Consider the following 22,134-nt stretch of genomic DNA (forward strand, 5'->3'; position numbering starts at 1 on the left):
TAGAAGGCGTAGCAGCAAAGTTAATGCCATCTATGCGACTTCAGCTGTAATGACAGTCATAGCTCATGGGGGGACATGTTCCCAGAGGACTGATAAATAGCACAGCTGTCAATTGGTGAGAGCTGACTTACACCTCCTCAGGCTTTGGTCCCTTTTGTCTGGAAGCCTGTGGGCTATGAAGCTTCAGTCTAAGAGAGAGTCTCTGGCAGTTTTGTTGGCTGGAGCACTAGCACCTAGAAGCCCCTTATCTAGCTGCTGGAAGCTCTTGCTAAAGGGAAGCCCTGCATTTGCCAGACTAGTAGCGACCACTCTGACCTTCACTGTACACCTCCTCAAAAGCTGAGGCTGCTGTACCAGCACCACTTCAGTGATGAAATTCCTATCCTATGCCAATGCTCATTCAAACACTGCTGCTCTCATTCAGTTTGTGAAACTTGTTGAAAATGGTAACAAATGCAAATTTACGAAGTGCAACCCACAGTTGGAGAACAAGGTTTCTGTACTGGGTGCTGTGCTAAGTATGGATTAGCAGGAATCAAACAGATTGATACTTAATCTGCTTTTTATTGCCGCTATTTTAAAAGGCTTGTGCTTATTCTGAAAAGCCATATTTGAGATATGACAGAGAATAAACTATTTAATCTGTAAGGTCCAGTCTTTAGATGGTGTTTGGAATATAAAAGCATGTGCTTAATAATCTTCTTCCCCTGAAACAAGATTATAAGATATCTACCTTTCCTATTTCTGTTGTATTTGAAAGACTTGTAGTCTTTACATAGGAATTAAATGAACTGAGAGAAAATAGGGTGTGCATGTGGGAGGTGGGGTGTGTGGTGGTAGGTTGCTGAGGGGCTTTGATATTTAACTTAAAAATTAATTTAGAACACAGAAAAAGTGAAAACAAGTTGGTACTGGAGCTCTCTAACTCTTCCTCAGTCCTGGCCATAAATTGAGAGATGGTGCAGAGAGACATACGCTCTGTTTTCCTATCAGATAATGTTTCTGGGGAAGCTTCAATGTTCTCCTCGTGCTCCAGCTTTATGTGTAGTGACCTGAAGGCTGTGGCAAGAAGACCCTGCTCTCTGGCACCACCAGCCTGGGCTCTTGGTGCTGCCTTCAGCAGAAGTACTAAGAAATGGAAATTTTTTCCTGAAGCGCTTTTTAGCAGCAATCTCGAAACAGAAGAATCTGTGAGCAGAAGCCTGTATGAGATCTGCCTCTATCCATGAAGAGGTGAGGGGAAGGAAGAAAAAGTATCTGCCCCAATATTACAATGGAGGGGTAAATCTTACCAGCATGATGCAAAGGTGGAAGTTGAGTCAGGGAAGGGCCCTTTCCTTTGTCACTGAATAGGCAGTGGCAGTTTGACTTAATTTCCTCGTTCCACAGTACCTACACTGAGCCCATCCTTGGTTTGTTTTAGATCTCTCTTGTTGCACAACCAGAGAGACCAAAATGTTATGATCTAGCAAAGTTGTTCCTTTTTGTTGGGGAAACAAAGCAAATAAGAGAAATTGCTGTCAGCACTGATGCTGGAATTGAATGGGATGGGGGGAGGTAATTTTTGGACAAATCCTCACCCCTGATGTATTGCAATTGATATCCATATAAGTTTAAGAGCCATTTTCAAAATTTCTAAGTATTGTGGGCACTCAGTACTTGTAAGGAAAGTCACACAGGCTCAAGACAATTCCCGTTAGGCACCTGCAATCACAGACACTCAGTTTTTACTCCTTGCATTTGCTGCTGTTCCTTTTATTTCTTCTCCTTATGCAGTGCAGCTGTGTTCTTAGCTTCCATGCTACTGCTTTCTAATGCCATGCAAATAATGCTACGGGACATGCTTCTCCCTCACCACGCCTAATTTATTTGATGGGTATGTCGCTGAGATATGTGATTTGTGCATTCGGAGTGTCAGTTTTAAACAAGCATTTCTGATTTTAATAGTTTGTAGAAGGCTCGGCATTACAACTTGAACCAGCACTGTTTTTGGAAACTGCAGCTATTTAATTATCCTGATACAAAGTGGTACAAAAAGAGCTCACTAAGTGTAATGCCTTTTGCAAAATAAAACTGTCATTATGTTTGGTTATAGTTTGCCCTCTGCCTGTGTATGCTGAACTGTAGCTCAGGCTCACAAACACCTGTGTGGTTTGAGGCTCATGAGCAGAGGTGAGGAAATACTGGTTGTAGCTCAGCTGCCTGCTGGCTGGCCTTGGGCAGATTTCATCTGTCTCTTCAAGAGCTTTCTCATTTGTCAACAGGAATAATTAATAGACTCTTAGATTATGTGGGATTACATGAAGTTATTTGAAAGTTGGAATTAGGAACTTTGAATCTTGAGGCTCAGAACTAAGTACCCCTGCATTTATATTTGTATAACAGGGATCTACGTTGACAGCTTCTGAAAGAGGTACATCTGATATCAGAGCATAAAAAGAAGCCTACGTGTGATAGGTCACTAACACCTCATGTGTTTCACCCTGCACTGTGTGAAACCTATTACCTGCTTCTTCTAAATCAGAAAGACTGTTGCTGTAGAAAAGGCAAAGCCGCCCCTCTGTGCTGAATGCTTTGCAGGTGCCTGGATGCAATAGGAAGAGTATGTACAAAACGTTTCTCATTTTTATGGGAATGATAATCACACAGGGCAAAGAGCAAGGCTATTTCATTTAGGAGAGTGTGCAGGTAATTAGAAAATGTTCTCTGTCAGAGTAAAGGGAGTTTGGTTATGTAGAGAAGCTACGTGAAAAAGCAATTTAAGGAAGTCAAGCAGTGAAGGAGAGCAAACATACCTTTTGGTACAGAAGGAAACTAGAAACAAGGAAAGGGGGAAGAAAACAGACTGAATATTGCATTTACATAAAAGCAATTAAGACCCTATCAGTTACTTGACAATGCTATGTCCATTTCCTATAGGGAGGAAAAGGTGAGCGTTCACTGCTAGAAATTTTCTCTTGGGATTCATAAGGTTGTTATTACATAGGTTCATGAACACCATGAATGCTGAGAAACAGGACAGAGAAAATAGAGAGACTTGTACTTTTAATCACAAAGGATTTACAAGATCTTCTCTCCTTGGATCAGAAAGGGAAAATATAACATATATGTATCACACAGGCTCCATAGAGACATTGGTTGTTTGGATTACTAGATGAGTGTTCACTACATGGGATTCCAAAAGAACCTCAGCATTCCCTTAGCTCACCTTTTCACAGGGTGACAGGACTGACTGGCTTACTAAGACTTACTGTTGCTTTCGATGCCTTTGGTTTCCTCTCTTCTGTCAGAGGCAGAGCAAGAAAGTGGCACTTGGATGTTGGAAGCTTTAGGCAAGATTTGGATTGGGATTTTGTAGGTGTTGTGAGCTGTGACTTCAGCTGATTTCTGATATCAGAGAAATTTGTCCTCAAATGATTCCTGGATTTTGCAGCACTTTTTAGTCTACGACTGGAAAAAGTATGAGCCATGTCCAAACTCCCCTGTGACACAAACTCAAAATAGCTGAGGGAGGGGAAAATAGCAGCTAGCGTTTAGATTTACTCATGTGTGCATGGATTGCATTACCAGTTCTGGCCTTGCTCCAGCTTGTTTGCACACAGAAAGTTTTAGTTTGGGAAAGCCTGGGCAGCTCCTGCTGCCTCCCACTCATCTCCTCCTTACAAGTGCTAAAGTCAGAGCTGGTCATTAAGTAACAATAGCAGATACCGGCTGCTGGAAGAGACAGTCCAACCACATCAGTAATGACAAGGCACTCCTTCTCTGTTTTTTATTTTTCAAGGTAAATGTGTGCAGTGCCTATATTTCAAGCACAGTAAGCTTGTTTGAAGTCTCTCTTTGAACAGCAGCACTGCACTCAGGCTGTAAGCAGTCTCTTTCTGATACATCAGTAGATATAGTCTTGGGAAGACTGAGCTGGTTCTGTAGGTGAGCGTAATGTTGAGGTGAGCCAGTGTGTGCCTCCTAAATCTGCAGTGTCTTATGCTTTAATGCTTATCCTCAGTACCTGGCAGTAAGGAAGGTATGAAATTACTCTCCACCTTCCTAGAAATACGAGGTAATCAGCAAACAGGATTTTGCCACCTCTTTGTCTGTGGATGCGGAGAGAAGTTAGGTAACAGTTTGCTAGCTCTTCTGAATGGGGCTCCCTTTTCTTCATCGCTCCCAGAGGCAACTGAAATGTCTGTCAAGCCTTGAGTGTGCTGGGACTCAGGCTTGAAGATTCACCCCAGAATGGTGCTTATTGAGAACATCAGATCTAAGCTTCTTAGATGGTAGGTCCTTTGTAACAAACTTCTTCAAAGAACATATTTGTTACAGAAGTAAGCAGTCTCTTAAGCAGGCTGAACATATTCTAAGCAGTCTGTACATGCCCGTCTCTCATCCTGGACGTCATTATTCTCTGTAGTTGTAATTACTAGCAAGCTGAGTGGCATAGTCAAAGGTTTGTGTCAAAGGGTCAGAGAGGGTAAATCCGCTGGGAATGGTGGAGTGTTTCTTTCAATGACTTAGGAAGCAGACATCACCAGAAACGTCTGTTTTTTCTCAATTGTATTACTTAATTTAGGAAGAGATGCTATCTTTGTCTACAAAGCTTGCTCCAAAGAATTTTACTAGTAGCACAGTTGTTAGCTGGGATTCAGTAAGAACTACCCAGACCCAAGCATATTAGTGAAAAATGCTATCTGTTTAAGTAGGGTTACCAATTATTAAATTATGTTGTACCAGATTAATTTATTGTGTACCTGATTTCTTAAAAATATACTAATATACTCAGCTCTCTCTGCTGTCCTGGTGAAAGTTATGATTTTCAGAATGTGGGTATTCATTATTTCTCCGTGAATAAAAAAAAACCCAACGTGTTGACACTAGATAAGCTAGACATCCAAAAAGAAGCCAAAAATCATATTTCATTAGAAAAACATCAGCTTTGGTGCACAAGCAAAGCCAGAGAATCAGCTTCTTTTTCATAGCTAAGGTTTCACACATTTTTATTTATTTATTTATTTATTTATTTATTTTAAAGTAATTGCACCCAATTTTCTGTGCCTTTGCTTTGTACCATCAATACCCTATCTCCTTGTTTGATTGCTTTTTTCCACTCAGGTACCTTCTATTGTAATGCTGCTGCACTCCAGCCACCCCCAGCTGTCCTCCAAGAGCCTCCTCAAGGCCCTTCTCTGCTGCACTGCCCACAGATCACTGTCACTAATAGTCTTGAAGCTGGAGGCCATCTGTGCCCATAGTGACTGCTGATTTATGGAAGCACACTCATCTTTGTTGTTATTCATGCCACCTTTTTCACACATTTTTCCCTTACTCCCTGGATGTCTTGTCTTGGGAACATGGAGTGCAAGGAGTGTGGGGTGGGAACTGCCTAAAGCAATGAATATGAGGTGCAAAATAGATGAAGTAGGACTTTGTGAAAAATATATTGAGAAATAATAGCATGTTTGGAGTAGATACTTGTCAAAACAAGATTGTATCAAATATAATTATAGAGGAGAACATATCTACCTAGCTATGTAGGCCAGAAACGCTGATCAAGCCAAGGACCGGAATGGCCATGGAAGACCTCATTACCATCAAAGCTTGACAAGCTTCCATCTGACTGATAGTAGCCTTGTGGATTTGATGTATTTTCTTGTCTTTCATATCTCTCAGGGTGCAGTTGGGTCCCCAGGCTGAGCAGCACTTTGGGACATGTAGCTCAAGCCCCAGCGCAGTGGCAGAGAGCAGGGCCTGGTGTGACAGATTTTTCTGGTAGACCTGTCCTGTGCTGCCTCTGACTGGATGATTCTCGTGAAGCAAGTTGGAGAACCTTGATGGCTGCCATGTGTCTTTGGAAAGAGGCTGAGCATTTACCCTTTTATAAGCTATGTAAAGGCAAGCTAGGAACGTATGTGGTAGTTCAAATGTTTTTGAGAAATATGCTAAATTCAACAACAGGCACCCAATCCTGCCATTGCTGAAGCAATAGTAGTGGGATGACATAGTCAGGACAGAATTGCCAAGCTGTGAAGCAAGGATTATTTATTTTTCATAGCCACATATGATACATTGCCTCTGTCCTTCCTTTCTACATTTTAGCATACCATAGCAGCAATCTGTGATGACTTTGGAGGAAACCGGTTTATATAAGCACTCATCTGTACTGCAAAATCAACCTAACCTTTTTGATTTATTTCCCAAAGCTCTCCTGCATGGTTTCTGTTTTGATTTTCTTGTCAACATGATTTAGTGCGTGATTTAGTGTCTGGGGATGCCTTGTGCATTATATGAGACTGGTGTTATTGTTGTCCTAGCAGACTCCAGCAAAGGGCTGCTTGTTTTTTTGCGAAACTGTTTTATGTTAGATATGCTAATAATGTCAAACTTCTGAAGGAAAGTCTGGAGCAAACCAAGGCTGCCTTTGCAAAGCAATCTTTTTACTCTTCCCTGTAGCCTTAATGTTTCTCTGTTGCTTTCCCTGATGAACTGTTTTTGGTTTGAGGCTCTGCTGATTAATAGTTTCATCTCAGTGCTCTAATTTGAGCCTGCTTTTCTAGCAAGGTGCTGAGCACATGCCATGAGTCAGTGGGAGTGGCTGGTATTCAGCACTTTAGCAAACGGGGATGCTTACCTCAATGCCTCAGTATGGGTCTAGGAGCCTGGTTGAGTCTCCTATTTTTATATAAACCAGAGTCATGACATCCAAATATATTAACTGGTGCATTCTTTGAATAAGTACAGCTAGTATTTTTAAAACAGATGAAGTCACTTGGACAATTTTAATGAGACTTGGGAGGCCAGCTCCTGAGTTTCTCTAAAAACCCTGTCCTGTCTGTTTTGTTCCTAAGCACAGCTTAGGGACAAGAGGAATTTCTTTCCTCTGTGTATCTGCTGATTATGTGCCTGCTTGCTTAAAACCACCATGCCAGGGTAACAGGGATGTGGGAAAGGCCTTAAAATGTGGGGATGGTCAACATGAATAGATTGCCTTAACTTTGATTTCAGTATGTCAGTGTGCTGAGTGTGCTTGGGAATGTGAAAGAGGAACAAGGAGGCAACAGCAAGTGTCTGGGTTAAGCATTTCTCCAGGATGTCCTGTGAATCCTTGGTACCACTGGCTCTTTCTAGTTGCATAACTTGACCCACTGAACATGTCAGAACCTGCAGCTTCAGTGAGCTTTTTGCGGGTGGTGGCTGAGGCAAGGAGCAAAACAAGACAGCCTTTGATAGGTGTTTGAAATGGTGTGTGCAGAACTGCCCTCATAAATCCCTGTGCTGCCATGGTGATTTATTGTATGTGCGAACCTCAGAACATGGAAATGGAGCTGTAGCTGTGCTTGCTAATAGCTGGACCTGAAATGAATTAATGCAATGTCATAATTCACTGAAGGAGCTCTGCTCATGTCACAGAACCTGAGAGCACAGTACGAGTGTTTTATCACCCTAGCAGTGAGCAGAGAGTTTATGTGCTGCAGGTCTGTATATATAAACAAATATGCAGTATATACTGCTTTTATATCCATTGTACTTTGCATTAAGACACAATTTTCATGGCATCATGCTTCAGATTTACTAAAAACTGCAATCCAGGTAGTACTTGGATGAGAGATATCAAGTAATACTAATTTGCACTTTATGGGATAATTTCTTCATGAACAATGTTTAAAATAACCTCTCCAGAGGTGTACCTCTCTTCTCTGCCAGCCACTGGGGAGGCTGCTGCGTCCCAGGTTGGAGGGGGGGGGCTCTTTCCTAGAGGTCTCCTGTCCAATGCTTATATCCTGGCACTGCCCTCATGATCTGTTTCAGTTGGTGTTAGAGCAGTGTGTCACACAGAGGACGAGGTAGTACTCACACTAATGAAAATACCAACCCTGTGCAGCACTGTTCTCCATTAGATGCAATTTCAGAGTGGTTTTTCACTAAAGCGTATTTCACTGGAGTGGCTGCAATCCATCCTGGCTGAGAGACAGTCAATAATATCTAAATGGAAAAGGAGCAGCCTTTGCCCCTTGCCTCAAGAACTGATAAATACAGAATGCCATTGACTACCACAACTGCTTGAATATGTTGAAGCAGCTGAGAAGCCAAAATCCTACAGCTGATTGTAAATGTTGGGAGAAAAAAAAAAAAATTAGGAAGTAGACTTGACTTCTGCCATTTCCTTTGGCCGTTTTTTAAAACAATGTCATATCCTCTTCCCTACTCAGAATGACCCATGAGCATGGCCAGATGTCTCCAAACCTCTCTTGGCTGAGTGTTAGGAGAGCTGCACAAGGCCAATGACATACACAGAAATTGGACCTGGATGGTCTCCTCATTCTTGTCACAGCCACAGCCCAGGCAGAGAAGTGCTGGGGGTGGTGATGTGTGGAGAAGTTTGCCTATGCTGTCTATTACTCATCCACGTTGCTGTGATATATCGAGGTTTTCAAGCAGGAAGGGGAAAAAACAAAACACCAAAAAACTTGGAAAGGCCAAGTTATATGAAACTTGCTTGCTTCTTCATCTTGTGTGCAATTTTGCTATGTAAGGCCTTCTGCTTCATAAAGGTTTCAGGACTCCTCTCATGGCCCTTGTCTGTGCAGTGGACAGGATGAACAACCAAATGGTGCCCCACCCCAGAGAACATCTTGTAATCAGCAGTAGATCACCAGTATGCCATAATTGGTCTGGTCAGACAGGAGAAAGGAGAGAGATTTCAAGAGTATTTCTTTCTGTTTTGAGAGATCTCAGGAACTGGTCAGCAGCACGTACTGGTCCCATGAGTAAAAGGCACAGGGCTGAGAGCTGCCTTTCAGTTCCCATGTCTGTGGGTGGGATGGCAGTGCTGTAGGGCTGGGCACCACAAGCAAACTCAGCAGCTGTGTAAACTCAGCTTTTTCCCATTGTACACATGAAAATGTAACATTTCCCAATAAATGGTATAGGGACATGGCAGAAGGAAGAAGATTTCAGCCAAAAAATCTTGAGCATTGCTGATCCCTAGCCTCATATAGAATGTTTCTGTGCGAATCTGTGTCCTGACACGTGTATCTTGTAAACAGTTCACAGGTATTTTTAGGAGAAAGATACAATTTGAAGTGTAACATCATAGAGCTCTGTGGATTAACATATGGGATGCTCTTTTTCTTACTCTCCCACTATTTCCTTATCAACTGCAGTCTGAAGCTTTCTAATATTCCAGTGATGCTTTTATTATGATTTTTACTTGACAAAATATTCTTCTTTTGTACTGTGTTATAAATCCTAGTCATAATGTACTCATCAAACCTGTTTCCTCATTTTTGTAGGAAAAGGTAGACACTTTCTTCCTTGGCTCATACCATTAGAGTGAGTGCACGATCAAGCCCAAGAGGAACGCTTCACCCCTACCAAAGCCCCCTTGTGACTTGGGCAGTTCCTTTACTTCTCAGTGCCATTAATCTTGACCACATCTGTGTAATTCGGCAGCATGGACCTGGGGCCACATATGGCTGCTGAGCAAATGTGGCCAACACACGTGAGCTGCTGGTTGTGCTGTGCAGGGTGAGCAGACCACACACAGGCACACTCCGGAGGGGCAGAGCCCTTAATATGGAGCAGCTTTGTATAGTCAGGGAGCCCCAACACTGCCTCTTGGTTTTGCACAGAAACTGGTTGCATGGTGATTTATTTTGCAGGGAGATCTTGCCAGATCTCTGTTGATACTATGTTCCTTGGAATGTATTTTAGTGTGTAGCCTGCTTGAGGTTAACCGCATCAGTTTAACTGGAGTTTCACAAGGCAGGGTTTTGGTCTCTTGTTCTTTGAGTAAAGCGTGCTTTGCATAGGTGATGTAAATGTATCTGCACATTCCAGCATGTGTACAAATAACATTCAACTGCTTTGAGATGTTCATTTCGTTCCAGCATCTGAGTTGCTTAATTGTGTGGCTCTTCTGGGTTTGTAGCGGGCCTGCTGCAAGAAAAAGGGAACAAAGAAAATAAGTGTGTGCTGATGTAACAAAAAAATAAGTGATTTTTTAACACAGCAAGTATTTAGGAAGTAGAACTTACTGACTTACAGTTGATTAATGTCACTGAGGTCAAGAGTTTAGCAAGACTCAAAGTGACTCTGGGTTTTGATCTGCCTTCCTCAGGCTACTCTAATCAAAATAACAAATGCAGACCCAAACTTATAGAGAATTGTGGGTTTCATGATGAAGACTGAAGTTTGTGACCATTTTAGGATGTCATCTAGTAAAGATATAGGAAGCTTGTGCTACATATTTTCATGTTGCCAGGAGGTTTGCCTAAAATCAGAGTCTTGGTGTTTTCCCTCTACTAACTATGCAGTCTGTTACTGCATCCCACTTACCTTTTCTTTTTATATACTTATAGTCTTGTCTAAGGTTCCTGAAAACTGAAGTAATGAATCGTAGCAGCCTAAGGTTACACAAAAAATATTAGAATTAATGTATCATGTGGCGTGTAATCTATGAAATTTCTGTTAATAGTTGTGACGCTGACAAGTTGACTTTTCCTTTCCTAATAGTCGCAACCCAGATTGGTGTATGTGTAAGAAGATATTGTTGGGTTTTCAGGAATATACACAACTTTATAAACATTTAGAAGAGACAGGAAAAGGAATGTGCAATTTACAGAAGCATGCAGCCGCAAATGAATGAGGGAGAGATGGAGTCTTTTTCAATCTTTTTTGTCTGCTTTGAATGCACACTCTGTATGGGCAGTGTGAGTTGGTGTTGTCACACTCGTACTTATGGAGGGGCCTTTCTCAGTGTGGTTTGCAGTACATCCGTTTTCTGAGGCAAAGGAAACTCAAGTGCAGGCATGATGTGCAGAAACCCACCAGGGTCCTTTTTGTAGCTCATGTGCTGTGTTGGGTCAGAACAACTTTGCCTAGCCTTGGAGCACTGCCCTGTTTTGGAGCCTTGCTGGTAATGTCAGTGGCATCAGTACAGCAGTATCCTGAGGTCTCTGCCAAAGACTGAATTTGGATTATCTATTGATTTAGCTGAGGACCAACCTATGAAAGCACAGATGACTCGTGTAGTGCCTGCCTTGTGCTGCTTTTTCCTCTTTCAAACAAGAGCAGCTGTGCTGTAGTCAGTTTGCTATGGCACACTGGTACAGCCCTTGACATGCTTAGGGGAAAAGCCATGCCTTGACTGAGTGTCCCTAGACCTTCCTACATCTCAGGTACCTGGCCTGTGCATATGCCCTGCTGCACAGGCTGCTTGTCCATGCCATGAAAACTCTGGGGCAGCTGAACTTTCATGGTGCTCTTGTTGTGTCTGCTTCCCCCTGCTAGCAGAAGGAAAGTCAGGCCTTAAAACATGTATGTGCACCCCACAGTTGATCACCTGCAGCAATTATACATTTGCTTTCTCCAGTCAGCTTAGTGACCTTTTTTTTTTCCCCCACAAGAACGAAGCAGAGTTGTGTGGGCTTGTTCTTTTCATCACTGTTGAAAAAACTATTGCTAGCTTTTTGCTAGAGGTTTGGAAAACCTCTTGACTCCCTCTTTTCTGCTTCTAGTCTGAGCCTTGAGACTTTTGGCAGTAAAACCAGCTCAGCCTACAATCCTGCTGCTACAACTCAAAGGTATGACAGAACACACTTCGTAGCATAGTCATTAAGTGTGCTGCTAGCATCGGGTTTCAACTTGTTCACAAAAATTGCAGCATCAAAAAAACTGGCATCAGTGGCAGGAGGTGTACCTTAAGGTTGAGAGCTGGTCTCCAGAGTAGCCATTAGATTACCATTCTTCCTGCCAAGGCTGTCTTTTTTACAACATATTTTCTTCTGCAAACCTTTGAAATTTAGCTCCGTGCAGCCAATGCAGCAGAGCTTGCATCATTGACAACAGACAATCACCATTTTCTGTAGCAATTTCTGTTTATGAGAAGTGCATTCAAATTACGTTAATGTCTGATATTTTCTGCAAGCCACATACGTGGTCTCTTTCCAATTCTGCTGCAGTAGTGTCTATTGCATCCTTTTCCTCCTGACAAAGACTGTTTTCACCTTGTCAGTGAAGGCATGGGATGAGGAATGGTTGTAGATGTACTCAGATCATGAAGGGATGTGTATCTTCATTGTTTTGAACCATTGGTAGGCTGGTAATAGACATTAGTTAATTTTCCCTAGCCACTGGGCACACTTTATAGACTTAAGCTGCAGGGAAATAACAGAAATGGATTAAATTTTCCAAGACCACATTTATTACAATCTGTTTACCGTAATAGCTAACATTCAGGCAAATTAAGTGTGCAGTGAAAGGCAGAGCAATTTCTTTAATCTGTGTAGCTTCAAGCATCACCAGAAGATGATGTTCACAGAAGATAATGATTTTTACACAATGCATTGTGTGGCATGAGCACAACAATATACATATGCATAAACATACATAGGTTCTCATAGGGTTTCTATGAATGTAACTTACAGGCCTGTATTTCTCCATATCTTAGATTGTGTGGGCTTGTTTAGCTTTGGGAAGTGAAGGCTCCTGGGAAACCACTTTGCAGCTTTTCATTACTTAGTGAGCTCACAAAACAGGAGGGGGACTAACTTTTTTACATGATCTGATAGTGATAGGACAAGGAGGAATGGCTTTAAACTAGAAAAGGGGAGGTTTAGGTTTGATGTTAGGAAGACATTGTTTAGTCAGAGGAAGGTGAATCACTGGCACAGACTGCCTAGAGAAGCTGTGGTTGCCCCATCTCTGGAGGCACTTAAGGCCATTTTTGATGAGGTGCTGGGCAGCCAATCTGGTGGTTGGCAGCCCAGTCTATGGTGGGGACTTGGAAGCGGGTGATCTTTAAGGTCTCCTCCAACCTGAGCCAGTCTATGATATGACTGTGTCAGATTGCATCTATCAGAATCGCTAGTGAATGTGTTCTTATATCAATCACAGTGAAGTTCTTGTTGAATAAATGAGTACACTCCCTGAATGCAGTGCTATAAAATGACACACGACAATGTTCTTAAAATGGTTACTGTGACCAGGATGGCAGGAGTGGTACTGGTGCCATAACTGAATGTATTTATTAAGTCCAGCTGTACACTTGCTGTGTTTGATACTTGTGGCATTTACATAATGCACAAGAATCTGTTCCCAAGGTTCTGGGCAGTAATGGCAATCAGACTGCCTTGGCATGGGAGAGATTTATTGTTGCAGTCCAGTACCTACACCAGTCCTCTGGACTTCACAGCAGTCCCCAGCAATGCCCTCCTGCAGTGTGTGTGCTAAGTGGCACTTGGTCTGTTTGCCTTTGTGCCTCCCATTGTGGTCACCAGGCAAAGGGCTGGCCGAATAAGGAAGCTGCTTTGTTAGGAATGGTCATGCAACAGTCTGAGCACAAAGACAATATTCCATACACACTGCAATATCCCAGCAGGAACAATGTCAGTCACTGTTTAAAACAGTGCATTTTCATACCTGTAATCCTTAGGTGATAGCTATGTATTTCCCTCCTTCCGCTGTGTTATTACCTGTTTTAAGCACTTGCTGATTTATTTGTCATAGATAAGGTTGGTCTTGATAACAGCCCTCAGACAAAGGCTTTTGTACAAACACATTTCTCAAAACACTGCAATCCCAAAGGAAAGCACTAGGCTAGCAACTAATGGAAGTGCTGGGACTGTGAAATAAAACAGATTATGCCAATGGCTGGAAATGATGAAGGAAGTTCTGAGGGTAGTTCAGAGATATGAAAGGACAGGTTTCTATTCTGGAATACAGAAGTGTCTTGGTTTGTGTTAACAGGAAGGTTTATACCTTGCACTCCAGTGAGAGTTTATGCCAGGGCCTCAGACTGGGACCAGAGCAGCAGGTTTCTGTCCCGTGTCCCTGACTTGATTTTGAACTGCGTGCTGGCATTTGGTTTTTGTTTTTGTTTTTTTTTTTTTCCAGAAAAACAATGAGCTTTGCTTTCCATCTAAAACCACTTGAAAGCTACAGAGAAGCAGTGACTCCTGGCTTGGTCATTAAGGGTATCCCAAATTAATTAGCACAAATATTTCTATGTACTTATAAGGTGCATGTCATAAAGATGAGTCTCTTTCATCCTTTGTGCATGTGGTGCAAAGCACTGACACTCCCAGATGGAGAGGTTTATTCATAATGTATAGCAGAGAGAGCCTGGAGACTCAGGGTGTGTCCTTCAGCAACTCTCCATCATTTGTATAAGTTTATTTCAAATAAATGCTCGCACAATGGCATGTTATTATCTAAATAACTCAGAACATCAGGGATCCCGTAAACAGAACTTACTTTGCACTAGTCAGTTTTAAAGCCTTAGACTGAGAAAGACGTGAACACAAATGTTTAAAACTCAGAGTTTTGGTCATCCAGTTGTCCCAAATTTTCCTCTTTGCTTTTCAGTTGGAAATAAGTTCTGGTTTTCCAGCCTGCATAATGTTGCTATGCTGAGTTCCTTCACTTTGCAAATGCCCCGGGCTTGCTTTGAATAGAGGAAAATTTCATCATTGGTGACAAAACTACAGACAGAAAAGAAACTATCTCATAGCAGAGAATAACTGCTTTGATTCTGTCCCATATTTGTGTTTTCAAGTGGCATTGCTGAGAAGTGAACCTGGCAGCCAGTGCTTCTGAGTGAGGGTCTACAGCTCGGAGATTTGAGGGTGGGCCTTGTTCTATCATAAGTTTAAGTTTTCTTGCCTCATTTGTTTCCAAAGGCATTTAGATTCTTCTCATCTTTTGGGTTGTTTCTATACCTACCTTTGAGTTAAAAACAGGTGTAAAGAAATGCACACATACAGAAATGTTAAAAGAAATAACAGACCTTTTCCAGAACTGTTCAATTCAATATTCATTTGAAATCAAAAAATTAAAAAAATAGGCTGCGGAATCTGGATTGGTATTTTATTCAAAGAAAACAGCCCTAAATGGTTTTGAATGAAGGATAAAATCTATTGCCACTCATGCTTTTGCTCATCAGTTTGTCCATGACAACAACTAAATCTATCTGTAAACCTAGGTTCTTTCAGCACTTTCGCTTTTCAGATGTTCCCTCAGCTCAGCTTTCCCTACAGGTTTTTGAAGGTGTTTGTTTTAGTTATTTTTTTCACTCACTTTCTTATGGTGAATGGAGTGAGAAAGGGCAGAAGAGCACTCCCAGCTCTTGCTTGAGCGGAGGGAAAGGAATTGTCCTGAGCCACAGAACTTTTCTGCTCTTTTGAGGTGGGAATAGCATGAGATTTGGGAAAGGGGGATCACCGGAAACCCAGCCAATCTGAAGGAGGTATTTTTACAGCTATTCAGAGACACTGTGCTGTTCTATTGATTGTTTTGCAGTTTCCTCACTGTTGACTCTAGAATCTAGTGCGTGATTCATTGCCTTGCTTTCCTTTCCAGCTAGAAAAGGGGTTATTTTGCTATGTTTAGAGAGAGAGAGGAAAAAAATTCTCCCTACTAGAGGTGATTGTTGTTCCCAAGATTAGATTTTATCATTCTTGAGGACTGGTTGTCCCTATAGATTCTGATTAGAGAAATAAACATATCAGTGAAAGAAAAAATATGTTGAGGTTTGCTTAAACCAAAACCTGAAAAATGCTTAGAGTCTCTTTGTGCTCCATGAAACATGTTAGTCTCCTGTCAGTACTATTCTTCACAACAGGGAGAAATCATTATAATGCATTTATAGAAAGCTTTTTGGGATCCTTAGTAATTGCAGTTTGTATGGAAAACCTTATTCTAAGCATTGTCTACATCTTATCAGGGAATAAAACATTACCTGTTAAAATAATGAGCTGCGTTAAACAAAGGTGGCTTTGTGTTCTGTGTGTGCGCATGTGTTTGTGTGGATGTGTGTTTATGTATTCGAATGACCCTGAACAGCCTGCTTGAGAAGAATTATTTGTTGAAGTTGTTTAATGATTAATTATGCCAGGCAGAAATATGCGCCCGCACACCCTGTCACAACTGCACAGCAAGACATTCCTTTTGAGGAAGGACGGATTTCTTGTACATATGGTCTGCAATACTCTCAGGTGAATACAAACTCTCTTGAATTTCTGCATAAGAAACAGAGAACGCCTCGGTGGAAATTGGCATGCATGGCAGCCCCTGCTTGAATTGAGGGGGCTAGAAATATAGGCAGTGCCATAGAGAGAAGTGTCTTGTAAAAGGCTGCATGCAGAAGTAGTGGCAAAGCTGGAAGCAGAGCAGATCTCTGAAAGATTAGGTCAGTATATCCTCTGTATTACCCTGTCCACTGGCCAGAGAGAAGGAATAGACTGTCATGGTGTGACAGTTAAGGAAAAGTCAGACTATCTCTCTACTGAATAGAGGCTGTCTTGGTTGGCAGAGCCCTCTTGTTCCCTTTACCTGGTTCCCATAAAGAGAAATGCTAAACTAGCAGTGAGTCCTCATTCCTCCTGGCAGTTAGAGCAGAACAGATACCAAGGTTGTCTTTGTCCCCTCTCTCCACTAAGTCTCTAGAGCAAGCACATACAGAATGCTGCTTACTTTCCATTTTCCTATCAATACCAACAAGAACCACAGTTTATTGTGAATCCTTTTATATTATGAAGAATAAAGATGGAGACTCTAAATGGTTTGAAAGTAACTCTGAGTCTCTCAAGGACAGATAAAGGTTGCTCAAAGAACAAGTGCAAATCTTGGTTGTTAGGTTTTGTATGTGAGTCTGTCTTTACCCCTCCTATATCGGCTGGGGTGCTTCAGAATTTACCACAGACAGTGCTGCAGACCTTCAAGGTTGAAGGCTGTCATAAAACTGTTCAAGATCACCTCATCTGGGAGCCCGTCAAGAGAACAGTTTCCCTGCTTGCCTGTGCAAAGTTGATAGATCCAGGCCCATTCACCCTGACAGTAGAAAGCAAGCATCTCACTTTTACCCCAACTATTTACTCGAGCAGAAAACAAAACAGTAGAGCTGGGAGAAGGTCGGAAAGAGCTGTCACAGAACAAGTGCACCATGCCAATGATTTGAAGGATTAAGGACCCCAAGCCACACATACTGAGACAATAGCTGGGGCCATCCTGTTCACTGGGCCAATGGATTAGAGGGATGGTTCATATGATTCTGGTTTTCTTTTCAACTCTGACTGAACAAACATAGCTTGTGTGCTTGTAAATCCTCTGTTAGCAATGCAAAATACAATACAATTTCCATTTCAGTGCACTCTATGATTTTGCCTTTGGAAAATGTTGCAGCTGTTCTGTCTGGATGCCTTCATGGAATCAGCACAACTTTGTGTCTGATTTGAGCAGTGTAACACTGGTTGGGAGGCCTTGTTCTGGTGTACCTACATTGAGGCTGTGACTCAAAGAATGTCCTTTCTAGTTCCCATGTCACCCTGCTCAGGACATCCCCATTCCACCATCTTGCAGCAGTGGGCTGAAAAGCGCTGATGTGTGCCTCCTCCTGCATACCCCAAGGGAACAGCTTAAGGATTTTTGTGGTCAATGTGATAAACCTCCATTATCATGAAAATGATCACAGAAGTCTCATGGACTTCAATATCTTAGGAGTATCTGTGCCAACATATTTATTACATCTGAATATATGGTATTGTGATTGTACAGTTTTACATATTTTGTATCACAGCTCCTGCAACCTGCATGTGGACTCAGACACTGACTCTTGAATGGTCACATTTATCAATTCTTTAATTCATGGTTCAAAATTTCAGTGTAAAAGGGAAAATGAAGCAATTGTGTATTGTAGCCAGTGTCCTCCCAGTAAGGAAGATTTTGATCTGCTTTTGAGTGCTTTTTGTCTGCACTGAGCTGTAATCCATTTATCTCTGTTTTCTCATACCAGCCATTTAGCCATTACATTTATCTTGTTTCTGTGAGGGTATTTAGATTAGCATTAAAATTCCAGAGCACCTGGGTAATGTCTCAGTGTTACAAGTGTGGGGCAGGCTTTGTGTTAGCACACAGAACAAAGCCTTAAGAGAGAGGGATGCCTGCCCATTGGTATCACTGGGAAGGCCATTAAGTGCTTGGTGATGACACCTTTGCTCTCTCTGGCTCCTCATGGGAGGAGCTGGATTCACTTCCCAATGACTCAACTGGCCCTGTGACATACCTGTGCCATCTGGGAAGTGGTAACACGGCAGCCAGCCCTGTGCCCTCTTTAAAGCAGCAGGCGCACAAGTGGGAAGGCATTTCCAGGATGGGACATTTCAGGAGATGAGTGTTTGTAGCTTCCAAAACTCTTAAGTGATGGGTATCTGTAAAGTCACCTTTACAATGGTACTTGGTCTGTGGTACTCTGCAAAGCCCTCTCCTGTTCTTCAGGAAACTCTGGCTTCTCATGGACAGCCTGTGGTTGTATTTTATCCGTATGAACTAAATGGTACAGGGTTGTATTTTATCCGTATGAACTAAATGGTACAGTCTTGTTTTGGGGGCATTTTTCTGAAGGATGTCTGCTTTAATTTAGGTGAGTGTTCGGAGAAGCTCAACAGGCTTTGAGTGTTGGGCTGTATATGTAAGTATGTTTTCACTTGCAGTGCTGGTTTCTCTGTGCTGAATTCCAGTTGCTTGCTGCTGGAGGTGGAACATTTAGTGCCATTCCACAGATGTTGATGCTTAGCTTAAACCACAGCAGTGCCTGTCTCTGCTGCAAGCAGGAAGGAGTCATTTGTGCGTTCCTTGGGATCCCATCAAGTCTGTGTACTGATGCAGAAGGTCCAGAAAGCAACTGTATAATCTTCCCAAGGATAGCATAGGTGTCCATGAACAGTGCAGACACAACAAGGCCCAGGACTTCTTGCCCTAAGGGATGCTAATGAGGCAGTAGAGTACTGCAGCTTCTCTGTGTCTCCAGTGTACATGTGATGCACAGACCTGTCCTGCTTAGCACCTATCTGCCTTCATTGAATAACACCAGAGGAGGTTCAGGTGTGATTTTAGGAAAATTTTCTTCTCAGGAGCAGTGAGGCACTGGCACAGGCTGCCCAGGGTGATGATGGAATCACTGTCCCTGGGAGTGTTCAAGAAACATGGAAGTGTAGCACTGAGGGACATGGTTAGTGGGCATGGTGGGGGTGGGTTGATCTTGGACTGTATGATCTTAGTGGTCTTTTCCAACCTTAGTGACTCTACAGTCCTATGATTCCCTGAACACAAGCCTGTAAAAAAGAAGATATTCTAATTCAGCTCTGACATCCCTGGCTCCAGGGACCAACTAGTAGGTTTCCAGTCCATCTGAAGCCCTTGAGCAGGTCCCTAGAGGCACCATTTCTGGACAGGCAAAAAGCCCTCACAAACTCTGGGCAGCCAGGAAGGTTGAGTACTTGGCTGCCTTACACTCACCCTGAGCTCTGCCTCTTCTATGTGCATATGCACAAGTATGCATGCTCACACTCATTCTGTGCTTCAGTGAGTCTCTAAATTGAAACTGAGTGCTCCGGGTATTAGATCAACCCCTGGCCTCTGAATTATCTTCCCAGACTGCTGTTCTTGCAGCACAGGGAATCTTTTGCAAGGGAGAGGGAGGAATCAGTGGGTAAAATCTCAACAGTTTTTTCTCCTTGATGACACTCAGCCTGGGTAAGGTGAGGGCTTGTGCCTAAGTGGGTTTGTCTGGGTGCCACAGATTGTGTTGCCCTTGCATTGGGTGAGAGAAGCAGACAGGTGTGGCAGGAGCTCTTGCCCCACTGTTTGTTTTCTGCCCAGGCCAGGTTTCAGCTCTGAGATTTCCTGGCTGGCCGATTGCTCTGCGATTATGGTCACGTTCCTCTCCCTGGGGACTGTGAGAAGCCAAGGGCTGCTCAGTGCATCACTGTGAACTTCCGTCCCCATCTGGAGGGCAGACTGCCTGTCTTTGTGCGCAATCATTGCCCTGAAATTAAGGGCTTTTTCCAGCTGGCCTTCCAAAGGGAGCGAAGTTCGGTAATGGACTTCCTTTGCATCTTCTGGCAATTGTAGCTAAAATACGTTTGATCTTTTCTCAGATGAACTGATTGATGTCTACTTCATTTCTTTGAGTAATTGCTTTGAATTATTTGCAGATATTTTTGATCCATGGGTTCAAGCTAAGACAGATAAGTGAGATTTCTATAGTTATCAGTGCATTGGAGGTGAAAAGAATTTGGAAGGAGAAAAAGAAAACAGAATTGCAACTGCTGAGGAAGGGACGGCAAGATGCCACGGGTACCCTGGGAAGGATGAAGTTCCCTCCCTGACCACTGCATTTCCTCCACACACAAAGGAGCTCGCTCAGACCCTGCGATGTTAGATCCATTGGTGTGTTTTGTGCACGTGCCGGGCTGGCTCACTCCCATTTTTTAGAGCGCCTAAGCCGATACAGTGCCTCTAAGCATTAATGAGACTAACTGGTAGTATTAATCTCACATAACACAGGGCAAGTGCGGCAGGGAGTTGGTAGGGATTTTCACTCTCCTCTGTTTGATTCCGTTTTTTTTCCGGATGAAGCGTTGAGCAGTCTCCCAGTTTTTTCTCCCAGCTTCCTTCGCCTCTCCCCTCTCGCTGTATAACGCGGTAAATCCAAGTCCCAGCCCCCCAAACCGCTCATCAATTTGCTCCCCAGAGCCACGCCATCTCCTTGCAGGCACGCGCTCAACAGGTCGGCGAGGGGCTGAGACCCCGCACCGCGACTCGCTGTTGGGATCCTCGTTCGTTTCGTATTTCCCGCAGAGCCGGGCCCGAGGCTGCCGGGCCGGGCGGAGGCTGCCGCGACGCGGGCGGGGGGCGGGCGGGGGCGGCGCCCATCGGCCCCCGCCTGCCGGGGAGCAGCGGCGACGGCGGGGCCGGGAGAGCGGAGCGGGGCCGGAGGAGCTGCGGTGCGGTGCGCGGGGCCGGCGCTGGCGGTAAGCGGGTGAGCTCCGCGGATTTGCTGCGGCGGTTGCGCCGCGGAAATCGCTCTGGCTCCATTTTATTCAATAGCCATTAAAGACGGGGGTTCTCTAAGGGGCTGTTCTGCCGCGGGGTAGTGGCCTCTCGCTCTGTCTTTCGGTGTAGCTGTGGTCTGCGTTACGCCGTAGTTTTTGCAAGCTGCTATTTAAGCCTGACTGCCTGTAGGTAAAACAGATCGCGGATGCGGAGAAGTGGGTTTGGGAAGGACTTTCGGTTGCTTGTGAATAGAACTGTTAATTTTCTTTCTGTATGAAGGGGAGAAGAACATAACGTTGCTTTTAAAATTAAAGGGCATGCACACGGGCACGTCCTGTGCCCTTCGAACGCGGCACAGAGCGGGGCCGGAGCGCAGACTCCGCGTCGCCTCGTCCCGTGAGAGCCGGGCCAGGATGTATGCATTACGGTTGTTCATTCATCAGCAGCTGCGGATAATGCAATTACCGAGTCAGCAGCGCACGAGTGCTGCCCTGCGTGCGGAGCGCCGCGAGCGGCCCCGGGTACCGCACTCACTGCGCTTGGGGTGAAGCCGGGGCCGCGGTGCAGGGCCAGGAGCGCTGTGTCCCCAAGTAGAGGGAGGCTGCCGGCTGTTCTTGGCAGCTGCCGTTTGTATTCCGATTGTATTTGGTGTGCTACCCTGCAGAGGTGTGCATGCCAGCTTCAGGTATTGCCTCTGTCTGTGAATGGTGGATGGCTGAAGTGCCAAAGAATTTGCCATAGTTCCAATTAAACCTTGTCACAGAAAGGGCTTCGTTTAGCTCTCGTTTTTTCTTTTATTTTTTATTTTTTAAATTTTCAGTGTTGGATTTTGCAGCCCCCGTATGGCCACCTTTCTCCTAAGGTGTCTTGGAAAAGAGGGGGAAAAAAATCACCAGCATGATTGCCACGGACCTTATTTATTTATTAGGCTATTAGAGTAATGAAGAAAAGCCACGCGTGCCCTACTGTGCAGATCTCATTTCAACAAACTGCCTGAGCTCCTGCTGTTACCCGTGTTTGATTTTTAACCAGTGAGTGCCCTGTGCTTGTGTCTGCCTCAGCTGTGCCTCCAGACACTCTGCGTGGTGAGGGGTCAGCGCGGGGCAGGGGCTGTCCGAGGGGTTTGTGTGGAGCAGGGTGCTCCTCACTCTTCATCCCAAAGAGCAATGTTTGCCTGTTTGTGATTCCTACTTCTTTATCCTGCCCAGTGGTGCTGACCGTGCTACTGTTCCAAGGCAGCGTCTGATACGTTAGTATTTCATTTTTTATGAATTGTGACACTGGAAGATTGTTTTCTGGTTTAGTTGATAC

General features: G+C 43.7%; 1 protein-coding gene across 8 annotated transcripts in view; it reads left to right on the forward strand.

Moving 5' to 3' along the window:
* The first annotated feature begins 20,680 nt into the window (after positions 1 to 20,680).
* Positions 20,681 to 22,134, forward strand: part of SORBS1 (sorbin and SH3 domain containing 1) — a 160,770-nt gene continuing 159,316 nt past the window's right edge. For 6 of the 8 annotated variants that reach the window (XM_072339618.1, XM_072339650.1, XM_072339652.1 and 3 more), the window contains exon 1: positions 20,681 to 20,801. The gene's annotated coding sequence lies outside the window, so the exon portion shown is untranslated. Of the gene's footprint in view, positions 20,810 to 22,134 lie in introns of all 8 variants that reach the window. The other 2 variants (XM_072339619.1, XM_072339653.1) reach the window with 1 other exon arrangement.

Source organism: Excalfactoria chinensis, chromosome 6, assembly GCF_039878825.1.
Source record: "Excalfactoria chinensis isolate bCotChi1 chromosome 6, bCotChi1.hap2, whole genome shotgun sequence".
Classification (NCBI taxonomy): domain Eukaryota; kingdom Metazoa; phylum Chordata; class Aves; order Galliformes; family Phasianidae; genus Excalfactoria; species Excalfactoria chinensis.